The following is a 24,161-nucleotide window of genomic DNA, read 5'->3' as shown; positions in this document are numbered from 1 at the left end:
ATTCCTACACATTGTGAGCTAAATACATGAGTTATGTATGGATTTAAACATAAAATTTTGTGAAAATTATGAAATTTTGAAGAAAACCTAGAATTTGGTATTTTTAGATTTTGACCACGAAGTTAGACTTGGCAGGATTATGTATCACACTCTTATGGGATCAGGTCATTCGCCTCGGTGGTATCATGTAACACTCTCTTATGGGATCGGGTCATTCGCCTCGGAAGAGTAACATATTCTTATGGGATCGGGTCATTTACCTCAGCAGTATCATGTATCACATTCTTATGGGATCGGGCAGTTCGTCTCCGCAGGATTATATATCACACTCTTATGGGATTGAGTCGTTCGCCTTGGTAGTTTTATGAAACACTCCTATGGAGTCCACATACTCATGAGTTTTCCTGACTTGAGATGTGACCGTTGATTTGTTGTTGACCATTACGTATTCCATTTGAGGATGTATTCGGTATTTGAGTACTTTGTGTTCACTGTTTTGTGTTCACTGTTCAGTCATAGACCGTATTATTTACCTATATCTGTTCTCACAGTTTACTTACCATGGTTCATATTTGTCTACTTTATTATAATTGATTTGTTGGACCACTAAAAAGTGTCAATGTCGACCTCTCGTCACTACTTCTTCGGGGTTAGGCTATATACATACTGGATATGCGTGATTTACGTACTCATGCTACACTTCTACACTAAATGTGCAGGATCTGACAGGTTCATTTGGTGGTCATCTTGGCACGTAGGCGCAACTGCTGAGAAAACTTTATGGTGAGTTGTTTTCTATGCTACGAACCACAACCCACATCGTCTCCATCACATCTATTTATTTTATCTTGTCTATTTTATATTCCAGACATATGTTATATTATTATTGCACGCTCATGTACTTGTGACACCGAATTTTGGGATATTCTACTTGATGGTTATGAATTTGCATAATATTGTCATCTTTTATTTTTATATCTTACTAACTATGTATGTACCTATGATTTTCAATGCGTAAATTCTTAATAAAACTTATGATTTCAAAGTAACAAAAAGAATAATTATTTTGAAGGTTCATCGTTGGCTTGCCTAACGGCCATCACCGCCTATAGTTACTTTTGGGTCGTGACTTTACATGTTCCCACATTAACACTTCAATCCACGCGGTATTATTTGCACTAATATAAGGGACATTCTCAACCTACTCCAAGGAAATTGTCGGTTGCCCTCATTTTTCATAACTAAGGGTGTGTTTGGTTTTTCATAGAAAATATTTTTCAGGAAAATGAGTGGTTTTATCACTTATTTTTCCTTGTTTGGTTGGTGAGTGAAAAAAAATTTTCGAAAAATATTTTCTAGTATTTGGTTAGAGAGTATAAAATATATTTAGGAAAATAGTTTTTATGCTACTCTCATCAACCCACCTCCCCAAAATTCTCATTTTTATGCTACTTTCAAGAATTTAATTATTTTTTCAAAATTCTCACAAACTCGAAGGAGCTAATATTCTACTTTACTTTTTCATACAAGAACAATGTTAAAATTTGAGCTCGATAACTATAAAGAAAATACTTTATTTTTTTGAAAAAGAAAGTATTCTTTGTACAACATAAAAAGAAATTACTTATTTTATTAAATGAAAGAAAATACTTTTTTTACTTCATGAAAAGAAAATGCTCAGTTTGTTGAAATGATAGAAAATATTTTTTCTACATCATGAAAAGAGGGTACTCATTTTGTTAAAATAAAAGAAAATATTTTTTCTATATCAGGAAAAGAAAATACTTAGTTTGTTGAATGAAAGAAAATACTTTTTTTTACATCATGAAAAGAAAGTACTCTTTTTGTTAAAATGAAAGAAAATATTTTTTCTATATCATGAAAAGAAAGTACTTGGTATCATGAAAAGAAAGTACTTGGTTTGTTGGAAAAAAAATACTTTTTCTATTTCAGTAAAAAAAAATACTTAGTTTGTTGAAATGAAAGAAAGCATTTTTTCTACATCATGAAAAGAAAGTACTCGCGTTGTTGAAATGAAAGAAAATACTTTTTCTACATCATAAAAAGAAAGTACTCATTTTGCTAGAAGAAAAAATATTTTTTCTATTTCAGGAAAAGAAAATACTTAGTTCGTTGAAATGAAAGAAAATATTTTTTCTACATCAACAAAAGAAAGTACCGTTTTGTTGAAATGAAAGAAAATACATTTTTTAAATCATGAAAAAAAAGTACTGGTTTTGTTGAAATGAAAAATATATTTTTTTTACATCATGAAAAGAAAATACTCATTTTGTTGAAATGAAAGAAAATACTTTTTCTACATCATAAAAAGAAAATACCTTTTTGGTTAAAATGAAAGAAATTACTTTTTACTACATCATTTTGTTGAAATGAAAGAAAATAGTTTTCTACGTTATGAAAAAAAAGGTACTTTTTCGTTAAAAAAAAAAATATTTTTTTACATCATGAAAAGAAAATAATCATTTGTTGAAATGAAAAAGAAATAGTCTATCTATAGCATGAAAAGAAAGTACTATTAATAATATTTTTATTTAGGGTAGGGGTAGGGACATACCGTCTTCTTTCTATTGATTTTGCCTGCATTGCTCTTTCTTTTCCAATTGAGCCTTCACTATTTTCAATAGAAGAATTTGAATCTAAGAGGAGAAATTTTTGTTTCTTTGCTCAGTTCTCCAACGGGTTCTTTTTCTTCTTCTGCTTCTTCTTCCTCTTTCTTTTTTTGTTTTGTTTTTGGTGTATTTCATTCGTGAATTTTCGATTTTCCTCTGTTTTAAGCCATGTGTATGTTTCAATCTTCAATGTAAAATTTCGAGGTTTAGTGTTTTGTGATTTTGACTGAATATGGCTCTAAGTCTAACTCTGTGATTGAGAAGAATAGGTAACGCTCCCATTCGCAGATCCATTCTTGAATCTTCAATTCATCGTTTTTCAATTTGATAAACACAATTCACTGCAATCCGATTTGATTCATATTCACATCTGTTTGAAATGTGCTGCCTCTGAAGTTTACTTGTATGGTTCAGTATTGTTCTGTTTCACTTGTATATTATTCTTCTCTTCTTCTCTTGCCGGCGATCTCTTTCTCTGACGATCTCTGAATTAAACTCAGTAAGGCCGTCTAGCCTAATTTTTCTGCTCCTCTCCTTTACCTTTTCTTGTAATTTTCTTATTTAGCCCAAAACCCTAATAGGAGTATCAAATCTCCAAAGTAAAAGCTTCAATTCATCTTGATTTCAATATAAGTAATTTGAAATCTTTCCAGTATAATCTTTATTTTTGGAATATATCCATCAATTATATCCCAATATTGAGTAAATTATTTTAGTATCACTGTTGGTTTCTTGAGGTTTGAATTTATGATTTTTTTTCTATTAGTTGGCTTTGAGATTTTACTTCTTTTTCCAAATATTCATTTCTTGAAATATTTTCCAGATTTTTCAGTAAATCTGATCCTTTTCTGAAATCAATCACTTTGTTTTCCACTATTTTTCCTTCTGAATTTAAAAATGCAATCTTTTTAGTGAATTGCTATTTGGGTTTTTCTTGGCATACCTCTGTTCTTCTTCTCCTTTGGTTCCCCATTCTATTTTTGCAGGTATTTATTACTGGATCAGATCGTGCAACGGATGTCAAAATCGGTTGGAGGCAGTGGAAAATTGACTAAGGTTACTACGACAGCACGACCTTGACATTTACGATGATTCACCCAGGTTTCACACTAATCGGGAATTGGTACCTCCTGTTCCTAGTTAATATCTCTGTCTTCCCTTGTTGGTATACAATTAGTTTATGTTATTTTAAGCCTAATTCTTGATTGCCTATAATTATTTAGTGCATCTGCCTGGATATTTTTCTTGCTAGTAAATGTTTAGGGATTTATAGACTGTAATTTGATTTTTTAGTAGGTGTTATGTTAGCCTTCTTTTAGATATCTATTGTTATCACTGGTTTAATTCTTACTTGTCTGTTTGTCTTATATGTATGCATTTCTAATGGTTAGAGTCATAAGTGTTAGACCCGCCTCCTTTATTTTTATCCTTTGTCTGTTTTAGCGACGGTTCTAGCATAATTTTCCGTATATTATAGTGGCTGGAGTGAGTGATGGTGGAATAAGGTCATGTCCCCGGGTGGGGTGGGGGGCGGGCAGGCAAAGGGGGCAAGGGAGTCTCTAAGCTGAGAGTGGGGTCCTGGAACATAGAAACTTTGACGGGGAAGTCTATAGAGTTAGCGAAAATCCTCCAGAAGAGGAAGATCAACATAGCTTGTGTCCAGGAGACTAGATGCATGGGTTCGAAGGCTCGAGCTGCTAATGGGTTTAAATTGTTGGTCTCAGGATGCGAGAGGGGTAAGAATGGGGTAGGTATCTTGGTTGACAGGGAGCTTGTAACGACCCGACCGGTCGTTTTGAGCATTTGTACTTCGTTTGATAGTTTACGGGCGTGAGTAGCTCCGTATGATGTATTTTGACTTGTGTGAATCATCGATTTTTATTTTCAGGTTATTCGGGACTGATTTGGAAGAATGATTCCCAACCAGGGAGTTTTAAATTTGAAACAGTTGATCAAGTTTGACTTTTTAGTATTTGACCTCGGATTGAAATTTTGATGGTTCCGTTAGCTCCGTTGGGTGATTTTGGACTTAGGAACGCGTCCTGATTATGATTTGGAGGTCCGTGGCTGAATTTGGCTCAAAATGGCGAAAGTTAAAAATTTAAAAAATTTGACCGGGAGAGGACTTTTTGATATCGGGGTCGGATTCCGATTCCGAAAGTTGGAGCAGGTCCGTACTGTCTAATGTGATGTTTGTGCAAAATTTGAGGTCAATCGAACGTGATTTGATAGGTTTCGGCATTGGTTGTGGAAATTTTGAAGTTTCGAAGTTCATTGATTTCGAGTTGAGGTGTGATTCATCGTTTCGATATTGTTATGTGTATTTTGAGGCCTCGAGTAGGTCCGTGTTATATTGTAGGACTTGTTGGTATGTTAGGATGGGGTCACGAGGGGCTCGGGCGTGTTTCGGATTGATTCGGATTAATTTCCTTCATGTTTTCACTAATGTGTTCTGCTGGTTTCTGGTGTCTCAGTCCTTCATCGCGTTCGCGTTCGTGTGGCATGTATCGTGAATGCGTAGTGAATTTTGATGGCAGTGGCATTTCTTCATTGCGTTCGCGAATATTGGTCCGTGTTCGAGTAGAGTTGGGGCAAGTCTTCTTCGCGTTCACATATGAGGGATCGTGTTCGCGTAGGGTTGAGCTGGGAGCTGGAGCTGGAGGCCTTTATTCATCACGTTCACATAGTTCTGTCCCCGGTGTGTATCGCGTTTGCGAGACTTGTGCCGCGAACGCATAGAGTATTTTTGGGTAACTGATATTTTGTTCATCGCGAACGCGATGGTTTTCCCGCGTTCGTGAAAGAGGACGTCTGGGCAGTGTATATAGTACTGTATTTCGAAGGTTTCAGACATTTTTACATTTTGGGAGCTATGGAGCTCGGAATGAGGCGATGTTTGAAGCAATTTTCACCATATAAATTGGGGTAAGTGTTCTCTACTCGGTTTTGGTTATATTTTATGAATCTATATTTGTTTTGGATAATTGGATTGTGAATTTTAAAGAGAAAATTGGGGGTTTTAGCCTAAAGTTTTATAATGTGAATGTTTGAGTTTTGAGCATTGATTCGAAGTCGGATTTGAGTGAAACTAGTATGGTTGGACTCGTAATTGAATGGGTTGTCGGATTTTGTGAGTTTTGTCGTGTTCCGAGGCACGGGCCGGGTGTGATTTTTGGCCGGTTTTGGGTTTTGATTAAGGACTTGATCTTTATCATTTGGAACTTTTTCCTTGGGCTTTATTTGATGTACTTGAGTTACTTTTGGCTAGTTTTGAACCGCTCGGAGGTCGCTACGCACGTGATGGAATTTTTGGAGCTTCGCTTGGCTTGCTCGACATTGGTATTGGCTTGTTCGAGGTAAGTAACTCTTCTAATCTTGGAGCTAAGGGTATGAATCCTGGATATACGAGTTATGTATTTGATTTTTGAGGTGACGTGCATGCTAGGTGACAGACATGTGGGCGTGCACCATGTGAACTGTGATTTCCGTTATTTTTGTGGTACTGTGTAGTTACCTGAACTTGTCTGAAATCATAAAATCTATATGTACTAGAGTTATCGAGTTGTGATTATATTAGAAACCATGTCTAGGCTACATGCTTATCCTGTTGGGACCCACTGCGGTTATTTCTGTTGTTGAGTAATCTGCTTTCATTGCATTACATACTTAGTCATACGCATTCACATGCATATCATATCTCAGTCTCTGTTGTTATTTATTTATGTATCCTATCATTGTTTTCGGGCTGGTATCATGACATTGTGAGCCTGAGAGACTAGAGAGATTGATGACTGAGTGAGGCAGAGGGACTGATTGTGAGGATGATTATGGGATCGGGTTGCACGCCACAGCAGGTCAGATTGGCTTACTATAGCACGTGAGTTGTCCGTGCAGCACATGAGTTGTCCGTGCATTTCCAGATATTGATACTATGGCACGTGAGTTGTCCATGCAGCACGTGAGTTATCCGTGCGGATTATGGCGCTTGGGCTGTAAGAGCCCCTCTGGAGTCTGCACACCCCCAGTGAGCGCAGGTACCTACTGAGTGCAAGTGCTGTGTGCGAGTGCCGAGTGACTGGGAGGACTGGGTGAATTCATACTCTGAGAGTATGCATATGAGCTTTATCACTGCTTTGCAACGCATTTGGCATGCACACTTGACATACAAATATAGAGATGCATTTTTTCTCATGCTGTATAGTATCACGTCATTTATGACTTCTCATACATTTTTACATATGGGCATAGAAAGCATCTTACACTTGCTATCTGAAAGAAAAATGAAACATCTTATTTATTGTTGAAAGGATTTTTGGGAAAAATCATAGTTTTTAAACTTACTCGTATTTTGGTTTTTTCGGTAAAAGATTTGGGTTTTCACTGAGATACTTGAAAAGAAATGCCTATTTCTCTGGAACTGTGAACGAACTGAGCCTTTTATTTCTGAGATACTCGTATGTTACATGTACTATGCTGTTATGAACTGTTGTGGAATATTGGTATTGGATCCGACCTTTTTGTTAGCTCGTCACTAATTTCAATCTAAGGTTAGGTTTGTTACTTATTGAGTACATGGGGTCGGTTGTACTCATACTACACTTCTGCACCTTGCGTGCAGATACTGTCGCGCCCCCTTTTTTTCTCTTTCTCGCGAAAGCGGGCTTCGACATGTGACAACTCTTTTAAAGGAGGTTATTAAAAGAGGAGAGTCGCCACCTAACAAATTTTAAGGTGCGTTAGGGCATCTATCTTGCAAAAGACTCTGTTTTAACTAGTCAACGCCACCAAAGATCGGGTAAGGGCTCAAGTTACCTCCAAGAAAAGGTGTTAGGCACTCCTAGAGGTCCGCAACTATGGGTCCCAGCCGAACTTAAATTATATGGATTAGTCTATATGGTCAAGTAAGAAAAGAGAATACAAAATCTAAGAATTTTATTACAAAGAAATCTTGAATAGGGAGGTATAGCTATTTAGATCTAACAGCAACATATAAAGGAGGGGGTCCTAAGTTTTTTAACCTAAAGGATCACCCCGTGCAACATAAATAATACTTCGCTACTCCTTTTAGATAGGAATTGCTCATATTATTCAGCGGGCACAGACTATCATCTCATGCTACCCGATTTCTATGTTGAATTCCAGTTCGCGTCCTGCGCGTGCACTACCCGTCCCATGCCTATAGCCCAGGAGGCTTTAGACCTACTATTCGGATGATTCTAGACTTTACTTAGGTTGCTCAAAAATGATAAATCTAAGCGACATTCAAAACATGTAGGACTGAACATAAAGACAATAAATGGCTCAAGTTGGCCTCCACATGTAAGCAACAAATGCACGCGAGCAAGTTCATGTTATAGGCAATAGACAAATTTCAGAATTAAGATGAATTAAAGTCCTTAAGTCCTATAGACATGCTCCTATGTGATCTTGGATTCAAACGTGCATATGTGACATTGCTGCTTCTAGCGGCCTAGACGAGGAAGCAGTAAACCATTTGCTGTTAACGCGGGTTTTAGATACAAGTTTTAGAAAGGTAACATTGTCCTACATACATTATATCTAATAGTGGCATAGTTAAGCAAATGAAAATAGTTCTGGGAACCCAGCCTTGACAAGGAGATAAACAATTTTAAGCGAATGACAGTATCCTATAGGTAGGATCTCTAACAATTGACAATCGGACCTTGATTTTATAACACTTCACCTCTATGAGCAGGTTATCTGGGCAGAGTAATAACAATAACAATAGCTAATTGATTAGTCAAGGTCCTACATGCATGACTTCTAGGTGAAAATAGAACATAAGCTGGTGAAATCCTACAAGCAGGGTATCTAATGAATATGCTATAATCATACAAATCGAAAGAAAGCTCACTGGCATTTATTTCCTGTATGCTGTCTAGTAGCACATAGCAGTAGAATAAATAGAGGGTTTACATCAATGCTTTAATGGTAGACAAGTTATGTGAGTGTGTGAGTTTCCTAAAGGCATGATTTCTACCAGTGGAAGTAAAATGGCATATACAACAAGTCGGCTAACAAGTAAATCACATGAATCCTATGGGCATGTTTTCTACCATTGCATGCAAATATCATAGTATATCGTTCCCTAGTTTCACTATCACCCCAATTGTTCATTATAGAGTTATTACAGACCCAATGATAAACGTAATTACAAAATATCATACAAGCAATGACAGTAGGCCACAGCGGCCCCAAAAGGAAATACCCAAGATTGCCTGGGTCTTCAACAACTCTCACATAGCATACCCAGATTCCCAACAGGGAACTATATTCATTAGCACAACCCAGAAACCATAGAAGAACTCAATCCAAGCCAAACAGCCTTACATTGACCAATATTACCCAACCAGTTTACATATTCAGTAGACAGTAGGAAGAAAGAGCTGAGCGTCAGAGATAGCTCAGGTCTCAGTAGTAAAGAGAGTGGCTAGAAGACCCCAAATCCTAATGTGTCAGAGTTCTCAAGGGTCTCAAATGGACCCCGAGCAGTACTCACACTAGGGTAGTCAATAGAGAAGTCTTAGTGGCCTTGGTTTTCAGTCGGCCAAGAGTGGTATATTCCGAATAGTGTAGGTAACAAATGAGAGTGAGGGAACAATGATTAAGAGGACAGAATTTGAAGAGGTGCATTTGTATTTTAGAAAGCAGACATGACAGAGGTGACATACAAGCAAAGAGAATCAACAAAACTCAAAGAGCAGGTTGTTATCACAGATTCAAACACTTAGCATATTGGGCAGAAAACATTTTTTGTTAAAGACAAAGGCATTAAGTTTCTAAGATTACAAAATTGACATATAAAGGTGCATAATACCAAACAAGTCTGAATTAGAGCATTAACTTAAAGTGTTAGAACCTAGGGGACCAAATCATGTTAAGTATCCATCACAATATCAAAAGACAAACATATTAACTAACATCATGAAGCAAAACAGTATCAAACATGGTAAGGAACACAAGTTAAGATAGCTACTCTAAAGGTTCAAATAATCACTAAAGGATATGAGATTAAGCAAACAAGGAGGAATACGAGAATTTCCACCTTGTTGAAGATCTAGTGGTGCTACCCGCTCCGCCAGCAAGGAGAGAAAGAACCAAGTTTTCTGTGGTGATGTCAGAATGCGAAGGGAATGAGCTCGGCTGCTTCTCCTCCACACTTCTTTTTCTCCATGCCCGTTCCGCAGTTTTAGGCGGCAAGAGACTTTAGGGCTTGTTGGAGCTTCTGAGCGTAACGAATCGAAGCCGAAGGGCGTAGCTTTGATTGCTCAAGTTGCCCTCTCATGGTTGAATGTGAAAAAGAATTGCATACCGATGGAATGAACGAAATACGTTTTCTGTCAAAGAAGCATGCTTAACACAGCCTATAGCATAAAGGCATTCGAGCCGCGTCTAAATTAAATGTTGGGCAAGGGCCCGTACTCTCTCTTCTGTGGATACGCCGTTAGCCCTGTTTTTTGATTTTTGAAAGAAGGGGCGGAGCTTGAAGAAGCGAAGCGAGCCTTTTTCTCCTTGAGTCGGATGAATCGAGGGTTCCAAACCTTCCAAAGAGTGCTCCATGAACAATGAGCGCTTCCTGCTCTGCCCGCAACGCTTGCTGCCTCTCCTACAAACCCTCTATGCGCCTTTGACCTCTGCGAAAGCAAGATAAAGACCATTATAGAAGAAACTCTCTCTTTATATAAGCTGAATAGGTAGGCACATAGTATCAAAAAATAACAGACAACTACTTGAATTTAATTAAGGGGTCCTACTCGAGTGCAGTCATTCATAGGTGCAAGGTACTTTACGAATAATTCGATGGATTGGAATGAATTTTTAAAGGATGGCGATCGCTATCCTTTTCTTGCTTTCTTCTTGTCTTGAATTTTTATAGAACGGCTTTATATCAGGTATAGTTGGTTAGGATGAAGCAAATTTGGCGTGAGATCAAAGGTTTGATTGAGAGCTTTCCAAAGTCAGTCGTCTTTGCCCAAGTGTGAACTGCTTCTGTAATATTCCAGTGGTTGCCGCAAGGAATGACGTCATAGCTCCTGCAAAAGTAATAACAGTGGAAGGGTCAGTATAGAAGCTAGAAGTAGCTAGCCTATAGTAGTCGGCGTCACGATAACATCCAAAGGTGACCTTTGGATTCTTAAGTAGGGGGGCAAGGAGGAGCTCGCCTAAGGGTCGTAGCGGACCGTTCCTTTCCCGTGAAGGTTTTGGGATATGTGACCAGATGCTTCCTCCAGATCTAACGTCTCTATCAACTAAATTCTCTTTTCTTCACCGGATCGATACCAGCCGCATTGACGATAGTCCTTCATTGCGACTTAGATTGCACGATCAAGATCAAAGTGTCCGTCCGTTGGCTTTCAGTGAACTATTGAAGCTATCGAGAGAGTACCAAATGCTGACGGTGACGAAGGTTACCGACTTTCGGTGGGCAAATGACATAGGGATTATAAAAGATGGCTGATCGCAAAACCGTAGAGAGAGCGGGCTACACCTAGCTTAGCCTATCCAATATCCGATTCAAAAAGAGCTTTTTTTGCTGATTTTCCGTTGAGTTCTTACGCTTTCATGTTGACAACTCAATTCATTCGATTACTACAGGGATGAACCCAATCCGGAATATGAACGTCTAGCTGCCCCTCTTCGTATTTTATTTCTCAGCCTTTTCACAGACTTGTTTCAAAATTTCATTATATACACGAAGCGGGGGGGTGGTAGGCTTAGTAGGGCTCGAACCTACAATATCACCGTTATGAGTTTTGAAGAGGAAAAAAAAATCTCTCTACCCGTCAGCGTAGGAAGGCCAACCGAGCGAAGCTCTTTCTTTTTTTTGGCCGTGCCGTGAAGTGAAATTGTATCGTATGTTAGTTAGAGAGGTTGACTAGATGCAGTTGCCCAGGAATCCAATGCACTAACTCCTGGACTTATAACAAAGTGTCAAAACTAGCATGGGAGTAGATCATAGTTAACAGTGAACATATTACAGATGCGAGTTAGTCATTACAGGAATGCAGAACAGAGTAGGAAAAACAAACTCATGTCAAACAGCAAATATAGACATTCAGGTATCAACACATTAAGCTTAAGAGGGTCTAAATTATTCAGGTGAAGCATATTCAAATAACATATCTCAGAACTGGCAGCTTTATTTAAAATCAAATGCTAAAGAGGTTCAAAAAAGTGCAAAAACTAACAAGGCTGCACACAGAAGTAGCCCAGAACACATTAGGTCACGAATTTTAGAGGTAAGAATATACAAATCGTGAACACAAAAGAACAAAATTGTAAAAGCCAAAAGACTTACCAGTTATCAGTTAACAAAAACAGACAACAAGAAAGAACCAACTCCACAATACTCTGAATATCAATCAAAGAGCAAGAACCTAGAATCTTAGTGCATCAGAGTTCCCAAGGGCTTCGAATAAACCCCGGACAGTGCTCGCACCAAGAAAAGTTGAAAAATCAAAATCCGGTAGCCTTGGCTTTTAGCCGGTCGAGAATCAGAGTATATAGCAAGATAATAAGAGAACAATAGAGTAATAGCTTTGATTTTTTAATGAATCTGGGTGATTAAAAGTCTGTCTTAAAGGGGAATATGGAGGGGTTTATATAGTAGTAGGAATCAAGCGAACAAACAAGGAAAACAATAAATCAAACATAAATATAGAAAGAAAGTACCACATGCTATCTATAATGGAACGGGTAAAAGGAAAAGTATAAAATTCTGAACCTTAATTCGACAGAAATGGAAGATTGACCGAAAATCTTGGCTAATCGGACCCAATATAGCCTGGCCATGATGTATATGGATGAGATATCGTCCAGATTTAGGTGATTGACATTGAACGGCTTAGAATCTAAGAGGTAGTACTTGCCATATTTAGGCAAGTACTAAGTGATACCATGAAAAAAATACCTAGTAGCGGAGGAACACTAATATGGTAAGTAAACAATGGGAGAATCCCATGGCTAACGGGATTAGAAAGGGGGATTGGTGAAGGGCGGCGATTAGTGTACTTCAGAGAGAGGTGAGACAGACAGAGTTTAGAGGCGGCGGGTAATGGGGTTAGGGTTTAGGTTTAATGGATTTAAAAGGGGAGGTGGCTTGTGAGCCGTTGATCTCTGAGATCAATGGCCAAGATTGAAGAAAGATGGGGCGGGTCATACAAAACGGGTCCCGACCGGGCTGTTGTTTTAAAGAAAGGTCATTTGGCTTTGGGCTGGGGTTCTAGGCTAAGGTGTTGGGCCAATTTGGTCCGAAAAATCACTCAAAAATTAGGCCTGCCTTTTAAACACATATAATTTATAAAAATAATTAGTAAATGAGTAAAAAATATTTTATGCACTAAAATGATTAAAAATAGATTTAGCATTATAAAAATGTAAAATGCTATTTTTGGCACAAATAGTATAAATAAGGAGCATTTGTACATGAATATATGCTATTATTGCAAAATTAGATAAATAGCTCAAAAATGCTAATGTAATTATATAAAATGAAGTAAAAATATTTAAAACATGTATTATAGGTGAAAATAATAATTTTAGGTAACTAAGTCATCACAAAAATAATTTGAAGGAGTAATTAATAATTATTCAAGCAATTTAAATACAGAAAAATCAATTTTAAAGCTCTAAAATAATGGAAAATTATAGAAAATGCTTGTATAGAATTGTAAACTAAACAATGATGCAAAAAATGATGTTTTGAAAGTATATATATTATTTGAAAAGTATGAGGGCAAAATTGGGTATCAACAACTGCCCTTCTTTACCCGGGAATGATGAAAAAGTTGTCGGGTAAAGAAAATGATGACCGATTTTGACCGAATGAGGTGATTTGAAAAAATGGAGGCCAAACCCTGGTTCCTGAATTGCCTACATATCCCTGGTGTTACAGGAATTAGGCCGTGTGTAGTTCTAGATCCAATAGTGAACTGAACCAATGGGGTTGTTATAGGGATGGTCGTATGCTTCGAAAAAGGTTATTTTGGGGTAGGACAGTATTAGATGAATTTATGCGAATTCATCGATGTGAATCTGAAACGTTATGGATGTATCACTGAGCAAATGTCTGAACGGTCATAGTGTAAAAGGCGGGCAATTGATGGTGGTCGGTTATGTTTGAAATAATAGCAGGATGTGAACATTGAACGGAAACCGAAGCAAAAATTACTCCTGTTAGGAGAACGGTTACCTGCTGGATTACCTGCAAAACTTAAAAAACGATGCATGCAAGTATATATAGATTATTGCGAGAATTTAAACATGATGCAGATTCCTTTCGGACCATGAGGGTTGTCTTTGGACGGTGAGGATGGTGTCCTTAGACTATGATGTCCTGGGCCATGAATCATGTGATAAGAAATTCGCAGGCCATGAAATGATGTCCTCGGGCCATGAAAATGGTGCCTCTGAACCATGACGCCTTTGAATAATGATGTCCACTTTTAAGAGATCCTCGGGCCATGGAATGGTGTCTTCCGGCTATGAGGATGATGCCTCCAGACCATGACGCTTTTGGACAAAATGGCGATATTTCAGCCCATGAGATGCAAAATATAATATTTGGCCGTATGCAAAGATGAGACAAGACAAGGCTTAGTCTTGGGTAAGATGAGGGCAATGCTTAGCCCTGGGTGAGTAGAGGATAATGCTAGGTCTTAGATGGCGTAATGGAGATAGCATTTAATCACGAGGAAAAGGTAGTGCTTAGCCTTGTGGAATTAGGGAGGCAATGCTTAGCCTCATGCAAAATAGGAGAAAATGCTTAGTCTCATGCAAAGAAGGCAGTGCTTAGCCTTGTGCAAATAAGGAGACAATACTTAGTCTCATGCAAATAGGAGACAATGCTTAGTCTCATGCAAAGAAAGGCAGTGCTTAGCCTTATGCAATTAAGGAGGCAATGCTTAGCCTCATACAAATAGGAGACAATTCTTAGTCTCATGCAAAGAAAGGCAGTGCTTAGCCTAATGCAGTTAAGGAGGCAATGCTTAGCCTCGTGAAAATAAGAGACAATGCTTAGTCTCATGAAAAGAAAGGCAGTGCTTAGCCTTATGCAGTTAAGGAGGCAGTGCTTAGCCTCGTGCAAATAGGAGATAATGCTTAGTCTTATGCAAAGAAAGGCAGTGCTTAGCCTTATGCAGTTAAGGAGGTAATACTTAGCCTCGTGCAAATAGGATACAATGCTTAGTCTTATGCAAAGAAAGGCAGTGCTTAGCCTTATTCAGTTAAGGAGGCAATGCTTAGCCTCATGCAAATAGAAGACAATGCTTAGTCTCATGCAAAGAAAGGCAGTGCTTAGACTTATGCAGTTAAGGAGGCAATTCTTAGCCTTGTGGAATTAGGGAGGCAGAGCTTAGCCTCATGCAGAAAAACAAGGAGTGATAGTGAGAAAGAAGAGTATTTCTTAGGTGACGATGTGTTTGCGTTTGGCAACTTTTTCATTATGAAGGTAGTGATTCTAATGTGTGTGTGTATTTGCACATATTCCTGTTATGTTCATTGTTCCTGCATCCAAAGAAAAATCGTGAGTTTGCGGGGAAGGTTGGTCCGTGCTTTTGCCCTCTCGCTTTGCTTTTGCTCCTGTCTTGAGATCCTGTTTGAGTTACCCTTGGCAGCATCTGGCTGTTTATAAAAATAAAGTTTTCTAAAAATATACGTGCATTTGATGAACGTAGTTATTTAAATATAGTAGTATGCAATATCAAGTAATTTAGATGAACCAATGACTGTGACATATTTTAGAGATATTGCGACTTTCTTGCTTTAGAATTTTGAGGGTCCTCCTCAAAATTCTGCCACAGGTTAAAAGCAATTCTTTGACCATTCTATGTATGACGAAGTTGGCTGGACTTGCTTCAGAATTTTGAGGGTCCTCCTCAAAATTTTGCCCTAGTTTCTGACCATGGCAAAATAAAGATCTTATTGAGATGTGACCGAATCCACAAGGCTACCTACGTATCCCCTCTTAAACGGGAATCAGGTCAAGCATAGTTCAGTTATATCAAATGAAGAAATGTAAATAATCTAAATATAGTATCTCTTGACTGCGTCTGAGTTGATAGGTTTTGGCCAAATTTCTCCGTCCATTTCTGCAAGTATGAGCGCTCCTCCTGTTAGTACTCTGTGAACCATGTAGGGCTCTTGCCAATTGGGTAAAAATTTCCCTTTGGCTTCATCTTGATGCGGGAAGATCCGCTTTAGCACCAACTTCCCTGGTGTGAATTGTCTAGGCCTGACCCTTTTATTGAAAGCTCTGGACATTCTGTTCTGGTAAAGTTGACCGTGACATACTGCATTCATTTTTTTCGCGTCAATGAGAGCCAGTTATTCATAACAACTTCGTATCCATTCTGCATCACTAAGTTCGACTTCTTGTATTATTCTTAAAGAAGAGAGCTCTACTTCGGTGGGAATAACCGCTTTAGTACCATAAACCAATAAGTAGGCAGTTGCCCCAGTTGATGTGCGAACCATGGTACGATACCCGAGCAGAGCAAATGGCAGTTTCTCATGCCATTGTTTATAATTATCTACCATTTTCCTCAGTATCTTCTTGATGTTCTTGTTGGCAGCTTCTACATCTCCGTTCATTTGCGGTCTGTATGCCGTGGAGTTCCTATGCTTGATCTTGAACGTTTCACACATGAGTTTCATCAAATCGCTGTTTAAATTGGCGACGTTGTTAGTAATGATTGACTGAATCACTATCCTCATGTTGCGTTGTCTCATTACATGTCATAGTCGTAGGTTCATCGGGATAGGTAATAATAATGCTGAAAAGAAAAATGTAAAAATAATAATAAATACGAAAAGCAGTAATGCATTAAAAAAAATCTTAAAAACGTCAACAAGTGCGTCTTGATGGCTCGAGCAATTATTTCAAAACAGAATACTGAAAAATGTCTCAAATGCTCAAAACTATTTTTTAAAGTAATTCATGCTAATTTGCCAGGCTACGCATGAACTCGACGGGCCCGGGATGGTGCAGCGGTCCAGTTCTTAAAAAGATGCCTGTATGCACGAACCAACCTTTGGGCAGCGGAATAATCAAAAGAAAGAAAAAGCAAAAGGTAACCAAGTTAGTAAGGAATATTAAAAGAGTGCTTGCGATATTAAAACATGTTTCACAAAGTCATGCAATAATTCGCGTCCTAATTTGGGGACCTCATTATGCCCGAGGTAGGCCTAAGAGACACGTAGACTTAGAGAAAATTGATGCCAACATTTGCGTCATTTCATTAATGCGAAAAATGTTTACGCAGTAATGATCAACACGCTGGCATATTTTTCTCCAAGTAATGCACATAGTATAATAGCGTCCATTGGGATTGTGGAAATCCCATCGGACTTTGGACGAGGTTCATCTTAGTGGGTTGTTACATTAATAACGCTTCAACCCGTACTAGGTTTAGCATGATGCATGTACATTTCAAGTTGGAGTAGGGTTTCTATAATGGTCTAGACTGGTACTCCCAAGTGGACAACTTGAGAGGGAAAGGCACGGGACCGTGGATTGCACCGCTGATCGACTAGTCTACCGCAAATAAGCCTTTCTGATTTAAAAGGGTAATTTTGGGAAGAGCGTGGATACTCATCAAGTGCCGCTATGATGATAGTTGGCACAAGTGGAGTATGATGAGGAGCATGCTTTATGTAGTAATAATAACACGTTGTCAAGTATTTGCATGATATGTAAAAGCAGCAAATAATATAGCAAAGGTAAACATGGAAAGAATATAGAAAAAAAACAAAAGGAAGGAGTTAGTTTAGTTCATAAAAATATATGTGAGAATGTAATAAAGCAGGTAAGGAAGTAGGCATGATATAGTAATTTTGACAAGATAAAAGAGCAGTCATAGCAAGTAAAGGTGAATAAGGGGAAGGGATGTGCCTGTCATAGCAGATTTAAACAAATAAAGATGTGTAGGGGAAGGGGTGTGCATGTCGTAGCGGATTTAAACAAATAAAGGTGAGTAGGGGAAAGGATGTGCATGTAACAAAGAAAGTAATCCACATAAGCCAAGTTCATTATGGTAAGAGCCTAAGTGTAAATCCCCAGCAGAGTCGCCATGCTATCGCGCCCCATTTTTTTCTCTTTCTCGCGAAAGCGGGCTTCGATAAGTGACAACTCTTTTAAAGGAGTCTTGCGCATGCACTACCCGTCTCATACCTATGGCCCAGAAGGCTTTGAAAAAACTATTTGGATGATTCTAGACTTTACTTAGGTTGCTCAAAAATGATAAATCTAAAGCGACATTCAAAATATGTAGGACTGCACATAAAGACAATAAATGGCTCAAGTTGGCCTCCACATGTAAGCAACAAATGCACGCGAGCAAGTTCATGTTATAGACAGTAGACAAATTTCAGAATTAAGATGAATTAAAGTCCTTAAGTCCTATAGACATCCTCCTATGTGATCTTGGATTCAAACGTGCATATGTGACATTGCTGCTTCTAGTGGCCTAGACGAGGAAGCAGTAAACCATTTGCTGTTAACGCGGGTTTTAGATACCAGTTTTAGAAAGGTAACATTGTCCTACATACATGATATCGAATAGTGGCATAGTTAAGCAAATGAAAATAGTTCTGGGAACCCAGCCTTGACAAAGAGGTAAACAATTTTAAGCGAATGACAGTATCCTATAAGCATGATCTCTAACAATTGACAATCAGACCTTGATTTTATAACACTTCACCTCTATGAGCAGGTTATCTGGGCAGAGTAATAACAATAACAATAGCTAATTGATTAGTCAAGGTCCTATAGGCATGACTTCTAGGTGAAAATAGAACATAAGCTGGTGAGATCCTATAGGCAGGGTATCTAATGAATACGCTATAATCATACAAATCGAAAGAAAGTTCACTGGCATTTATTTCCTGTATGCTGTCTAGTAGCACATAGAAGTAGAATAAATAGAGGGTTTACAACAGTGCTTTGATGGTAGACAAGTTATGTGAGTGTGTGAGTTTCCTAAAGGCATGATTTCTACCAGTGGAAGTAAAATGGCATATACAGCAAGTCGGATAACAAGTAAATCACATGAATCCTATGGGCATGTTTTCTACCCTTGCATGCAAATATCAGAGTATACCCGTTCCCAATTTTACTATCACCCCAATTGTTCATTACAGAGTTATTACAGACCCAATGATAAACGTAATTACCAAATATTATGCAAGCAATGATAGTAGGCCACATCAGCCCCAAAAGGAAATACCCAGCATTGCCTGGGCCTTCAACAACTCTCACATAGCATACCCAGATTCCCAACAGGGAACTATATTCATTAGCACAACCTAGAAACCATAGGAGAACCCATTTTACGCCCCGAACCTAGGAGCGAGACAAGCACCCGGTGCCTCACCTAACCTGGCGTACCAAATTGCGACTAAGGGACTCTGAACATATAATGTCATACTTTGGCCATGGGGCCACCTTGCAAGACAATTTGCGAAGCAAAATATAAAACTGAATGGAAACTAGCGCTAACTAAACATCAATATAAAGCTAGGCCGACAAGGCCGTCATAGCTACTACAGCTGACAAACCATCAAATATACATACCAGGCCTACAAACCCAACGTACTGAACTAACCAACAGGATATGTCTACAAGCCTCTACTGATAGATGTACTATGATCGGAACAGGGCCCCGACCTACCCATAACATATATACAGATATACATAAGATGTACACAAAACTCTAGACCTGGCAACTCCAAAAGACGTGGAGCTTACCGATCAGGCTGAACTCAGGAAACACCTACTGAGGAGATCTACTCGTCTGTCTATCTGAACCTGCATGCATGAAATGCAGCGTCCCCGAAAAAGGGACGTCAGTACGAAATAATGTACCGAGTATGTAAGGCAATAACATAACTGAAAATCGAAACTGAACTGATAATATAATAACTGGAAGTAACTGGGAGTCAAAGATGATCTGGAGATATACTTACCTGCTGATACTGACTCAACTCCTTCAATATAGTAAGTAAAATAATTGTACGGCCTTATAAGGCTCGGTATATATAACTGCTCTGCCATAGTAGGCTCGCTCATAGGCGCTCGGCCATACTAGGCTCTGTATCTCGGCCATCCTGGGCTCGCTCATAGGCGCTCGGCCACAGTAGGCTCGGTATATATAACTTATCATCTGATCAGAGGTTGCCCAATAGGGGCCTGCCCACCGATTATAGCTCGATGGTGGTGAAAATAGTGTAATACTGTATATATATATATATATATAGACCCTCTGCTCTCTTGACTGAATAAAGACAAAACTAAACTGAATATGAAGTCCCGATAAGGAATAATATTGTAACTTATGAGACTAGAATAATGTGAATAAATTCATGAATACGAACTTCTCTTTATGTCTCATTATTAACACATGTAGCTACGAGATCATGCCAAAATGAAGGAAGGGCTTAGCCTTAACATACCTTATCACAATCTTTCCAATCACCAAGTTGAACTCACCTCTTCGCACCTTAATCTACAAGAATGATAATAATACTATCGTTAAGTTACGAAAGGTACAACTATCGCACAACGAACGACAAACCTATTTTGTATTAAAACGGGCAGCATCTCCCCTATAATCCTTACTTCCTCCAAATTCAAGATAACACCAACAATACAAGAACAGAACAATAACAACATATATACATCATTTTCCAGCCCTATATACACCATCAAATACTACAAAACAGCCCAACACACCCCAATCTCTTCGTACACAAAACGACCACCGTAGTAGTGTCAAACGACCCGAAAATGTTATGACGAACGACCAGCCAACCACCCTACATTTATATGGTGTTTATAAACCCCCTTCCTCCTCCAAAACTCCACAAAATAGTAGTAAAACACGCAGCCCAACAGCAACACAAAACAGTCCACAAAACAGTCCGCTACAAGTGAATAACTCGAACTCACGGCTTCCGATCACCGTCCCGTGAGTTCTTACAAGTATAGAACGACTTACCATGAATTTACAGAAGAAAAATTGGATGAAAGAGAGAAGTAAACTCACCTTATTTGTTGGATAACTCAGCTCTTATCTTGGTTCTTCAAACTCTAGGTTTTACCTCCAATTGGAACTTGAAAGGGAGAGAAAATCAATTAGGGTTTGTGGAAAATTTTTGGGAGGATTCTTTGCAGAGCTTATGTCTGGTTATTATGCTCTATTTTAAGTCTAATATATGAAGAAAATAGGCCCTTAAAAGTCCTCTTTGGACGACCCGAAATGGCCCATTTTTTTGGGCTCTCATTTAAGTAAGTAGGTGACACACCTACTTGTCACCTAGCAGCTTGTGCAGTATCGCATAAATGCCCATATCTTTCTACTCCAATGTCGTATTGACAAACGGTTTAATGCATTGGAAAATAGACTCATAGATCTTTAATTTGATGGGTGGAACACCCTATAAATCTAAGTATATTGGGAGAAAATCGCAGTTACATTTGACCCAAAGTTTCAGTAAAACTTATGAATGTAAATTGTGATGACTTTCATCGACTTTTGTTCCACAACTCGCTTAACTTCAAAACATAACACAAGGATGTCATACGACTAATATAAATCATAACATAATCTCCTTATCATGTTAAGCACCCTAGTCTCACCCCAAAGGTATATGTTATAACATTCCCAACTTGTCGACTTTCGACGAAATATTATTTTCTTCAATTGCTTTAGCTTCTGAACCGTCCAACCCTCTTTGTACTTGTTGTTCATGATCTTCAATATTTGTAACCTCAGAGGTAACATGACTAAATTACTTTATATACTTTTAAATATTATCTCATTTTTGGTCCTACATTAGTTTGCTTACGATGCATTTTTATGTACGAAAATATAGGGTGTAACATCATTCCCCCCTTGGAAACATTCGTCCTCGAATGTTTACTCTTAGAGACTTTGGAAACTTTTGCCAGAGTATCCTTCGTACACTAGGTTAAAACCAACCTGTACGTAGCCAGAAAACATACTATGCATGCCACACATGGCCAATGTTTATAAATAGCAACACTTTGCCTCACCAACCGTAAATCATAAATACTAAAAGTGAAAAATAAAAGCTTACCTGCTGACCTGCTAGCCTGAATAGAGCTGTGTTGTAGCATCCCATCTCGAGCCATATCTTCAGTTTGAATCGGATGACGAGCCATTCCCACGTCATCTCTTCTACATTCTTGCTCCTCCATAAAACCTTTACGGAAGCTACCTCCTTATTTCGTAGATTGCGGATTTGTCGGTCTAGGATGGCAACTGGAATTTCCTCGTATGACAAGTCCTCTGTAATCTGTACATCATCCGTGGGCACCACTCGGGTAGGATCGCCAATGCACTTCCGTAGCATAGATACGTGAAAAACCGGATGGACAGACTCCAATTCTGAGGGCAACTCTAACTCATAAGCTACTTGGCCCACTCTCTGAATGATCCTATAAGGCCCAATATACCGTGGGCTAAGCTTGCCTTTCTTGCCAAACCTCATCAAGCCTTCATAGGTGATACCTTTAAGAATACCCAGTCATTAATCCTGAACTCTAAGTCTCGTCGCCGCACGTCAGAATATGACTTCTGACGACTCTGAGCTGTCAACAGTCGCTCCCGGATAAGCTTTACTTTCTCTATGGCCTGTTGAACCAGGTCTGGCCCATATAACCCAGATTCCCCAACATCAAACCACCCTATAGGAGATCTGCACTTACGCCCATACAAAGCCTCGTACGGAGCCATCTGAATACTGGAGTGGTAACTGTTATTATATGCAAACTCGATAAGAGGTAGATGTTCATCCCAACTTCTTTTAAAATCCAACACACATACTCGTAACATATCCTCGAGCGTCTGAATTGTGCGCTCGGCTTGTCCATCAGTCTGTGGATGAAAAGTTGTGCTGAGATTCACCTGAGTCCCTAGACCTCTCTGAAATGACCTCCAAAAATGTGCTGTAAACTGAGCCCCACGGTCAGATATAATAGAAACTGGTACTCCGTGTAGCCGCACTATCTCCTTAATATATAACTTTGCATAATCTTCTGCTGTATATGTAGATCTGACCGGTAGGAAGTGAGCTGATTTCGTGAGCCTATCGACTATCACCCATATGGAATCGAACTTACGATTAGAACGAGGTAAACCCGTGATAAAGTCCATGTTTATCGCCTCCCATTTCCATGTCGGGATCTCTATAGTCTGCATTAGCCCTCCAGGCTTCTGGTGCTCTACCTTCACTTGCTGGCAACTAGTACATTGGGCGACAAACTCAGCAATGTTCTTCTTCATATCATTCCACCAGTACACATCCTTAATGTCATGATACATCTTCGTCGACCCAGGATGGATGGAATACCATGAATAATGTGCCTCTGACATAATCCTGTCTCGTAGCCCTGCTACATCTGGAACACACAAACGACCCCTATATCTGAGAACCCCATCTCCCTTTAGCTCTAACAGTGGCTTCTTCTGCTGCGGAACTCGCTCTCTCAGCTCGACCAACTCTGGGTCCTCGTACTGCCTTTCCTTGACTTCCGCTATGAGGGATGATTTTGTAGTGTTTTGGAGTACAACTCCACCATCCTCAGAATCTACTAACCGAACCCCCAACGAAGACAATTGATGAATCTCTCTAGCTAATTGTCTTTTCTTGGGCTCTACATGTGCTAAGCTACCCATAGATCGGCGACTTAAGGCATCTGCTACAACATTAGCTTTCCCTGGATAGTAGAGAATGTTAACATCGTAATCTTTCAATAACTCAAGCCATCGCCTCTGTCGCAAATTCAACTCTTTCTGCTTGAAGATATATTGTAGGCTTTTATGATCAGTAAATACATCAACATGAACACCATATAAATAATGCCGCCATATCTTAAGTGCATGGACAACCGCAGCTAACTCGAGGTCGTGGGTCGGATAATTCCTCTCGTGCTTCCTCAACTGCCTTGAAGCATACGCAATTACCTTCCCATGTTGCATCAGGACACATCCTAACCCGACACCTGATGCATCACAATACACGGCATAACCCTCTAGACCCTCTGGAAGTGTTAGAACTGGAGCTGAGGTCAACCTGTTCTTAAGCTCCTGGAAACTCCGCTCGCAAGCCTCTGTCCATTGAAACTTAGTTTCTTTCTGTGTCAACTTCGTCAATGGTGCCGAAAGGGAAGAAAAACCCTCTACGAACCTCCGATAGTATCCTGCTAAACCTAGAAAGCTACGAACCTCTGTCGGAGTGGTAGGTCTAGGCCAAGATTTCACGGCCTCAATCTTCTGAGTGTCCACCTTTATCCCTTCATCTGATACAATATGCCCCAAGAATGCTACAGACTTCAACCAGAACTCACATTTAGAAAACTTAGCATACAACTTACGATCACGGAGGGTTTGGAGTACCGCTCGCAGGTGGTCCACATGCTCATCCTCTGAACGGGAATAAACCAGAATATCATCAATAAATACTATCACGAACAGATCTAAAAATGGCCGG

General features: G+C 39.1%; 1 long non-coding RNA gene across 3 annotated transcripts in view; it reads left to right on the top strand.

Annotated features, from left to right (window-relative positions):
* The first annotated feature begins 2,582 nt into the window (after positions 1-2,582).
* LOC138893297 (uncharacterized) overlaps positions 2,583-24,161 on the top strand; it is a 32,767-nt gene continuing 11,188 nt past the window's right edge. The window contains exons 1-3 of one of the 3 annotated variants that reach the window (XR_011408462.1): positions 2,583-3,753; positions 4,519-5,555; positions 5,899-5,986. This is a non-coding gene — a long non-coding RNA (uncharacterized lncRNA). Of the gene's footprint in view, positions 5,556-5,898; positions 5,987-24,161 lie in introns of all 3 variants that reach the window. The other 2 variants (XR_011408463.1, XR_011408461.1) reach the window with 2 other exon arrangements.

This window comes from Nicotiana tomentosiformis, chromosome 6 (genome assembly GCF_000390325.3).
Source record: "Nicotiana tomentosiformis chromosome 6, ASM39032v3, whole genome shotgun sequence".
NCBI lineage: Eukaryota > Viridiplantae > Streptophyta > Magnoliopsida > Solanales > Solanaceae > Nicotiana > Nicotiana tomentosiformis.
The sequence above is the reverse complement of the archived record's forward strand: the minus strand, read 5'-3'. Positions and strand labels throughout refer to the sequence as shown.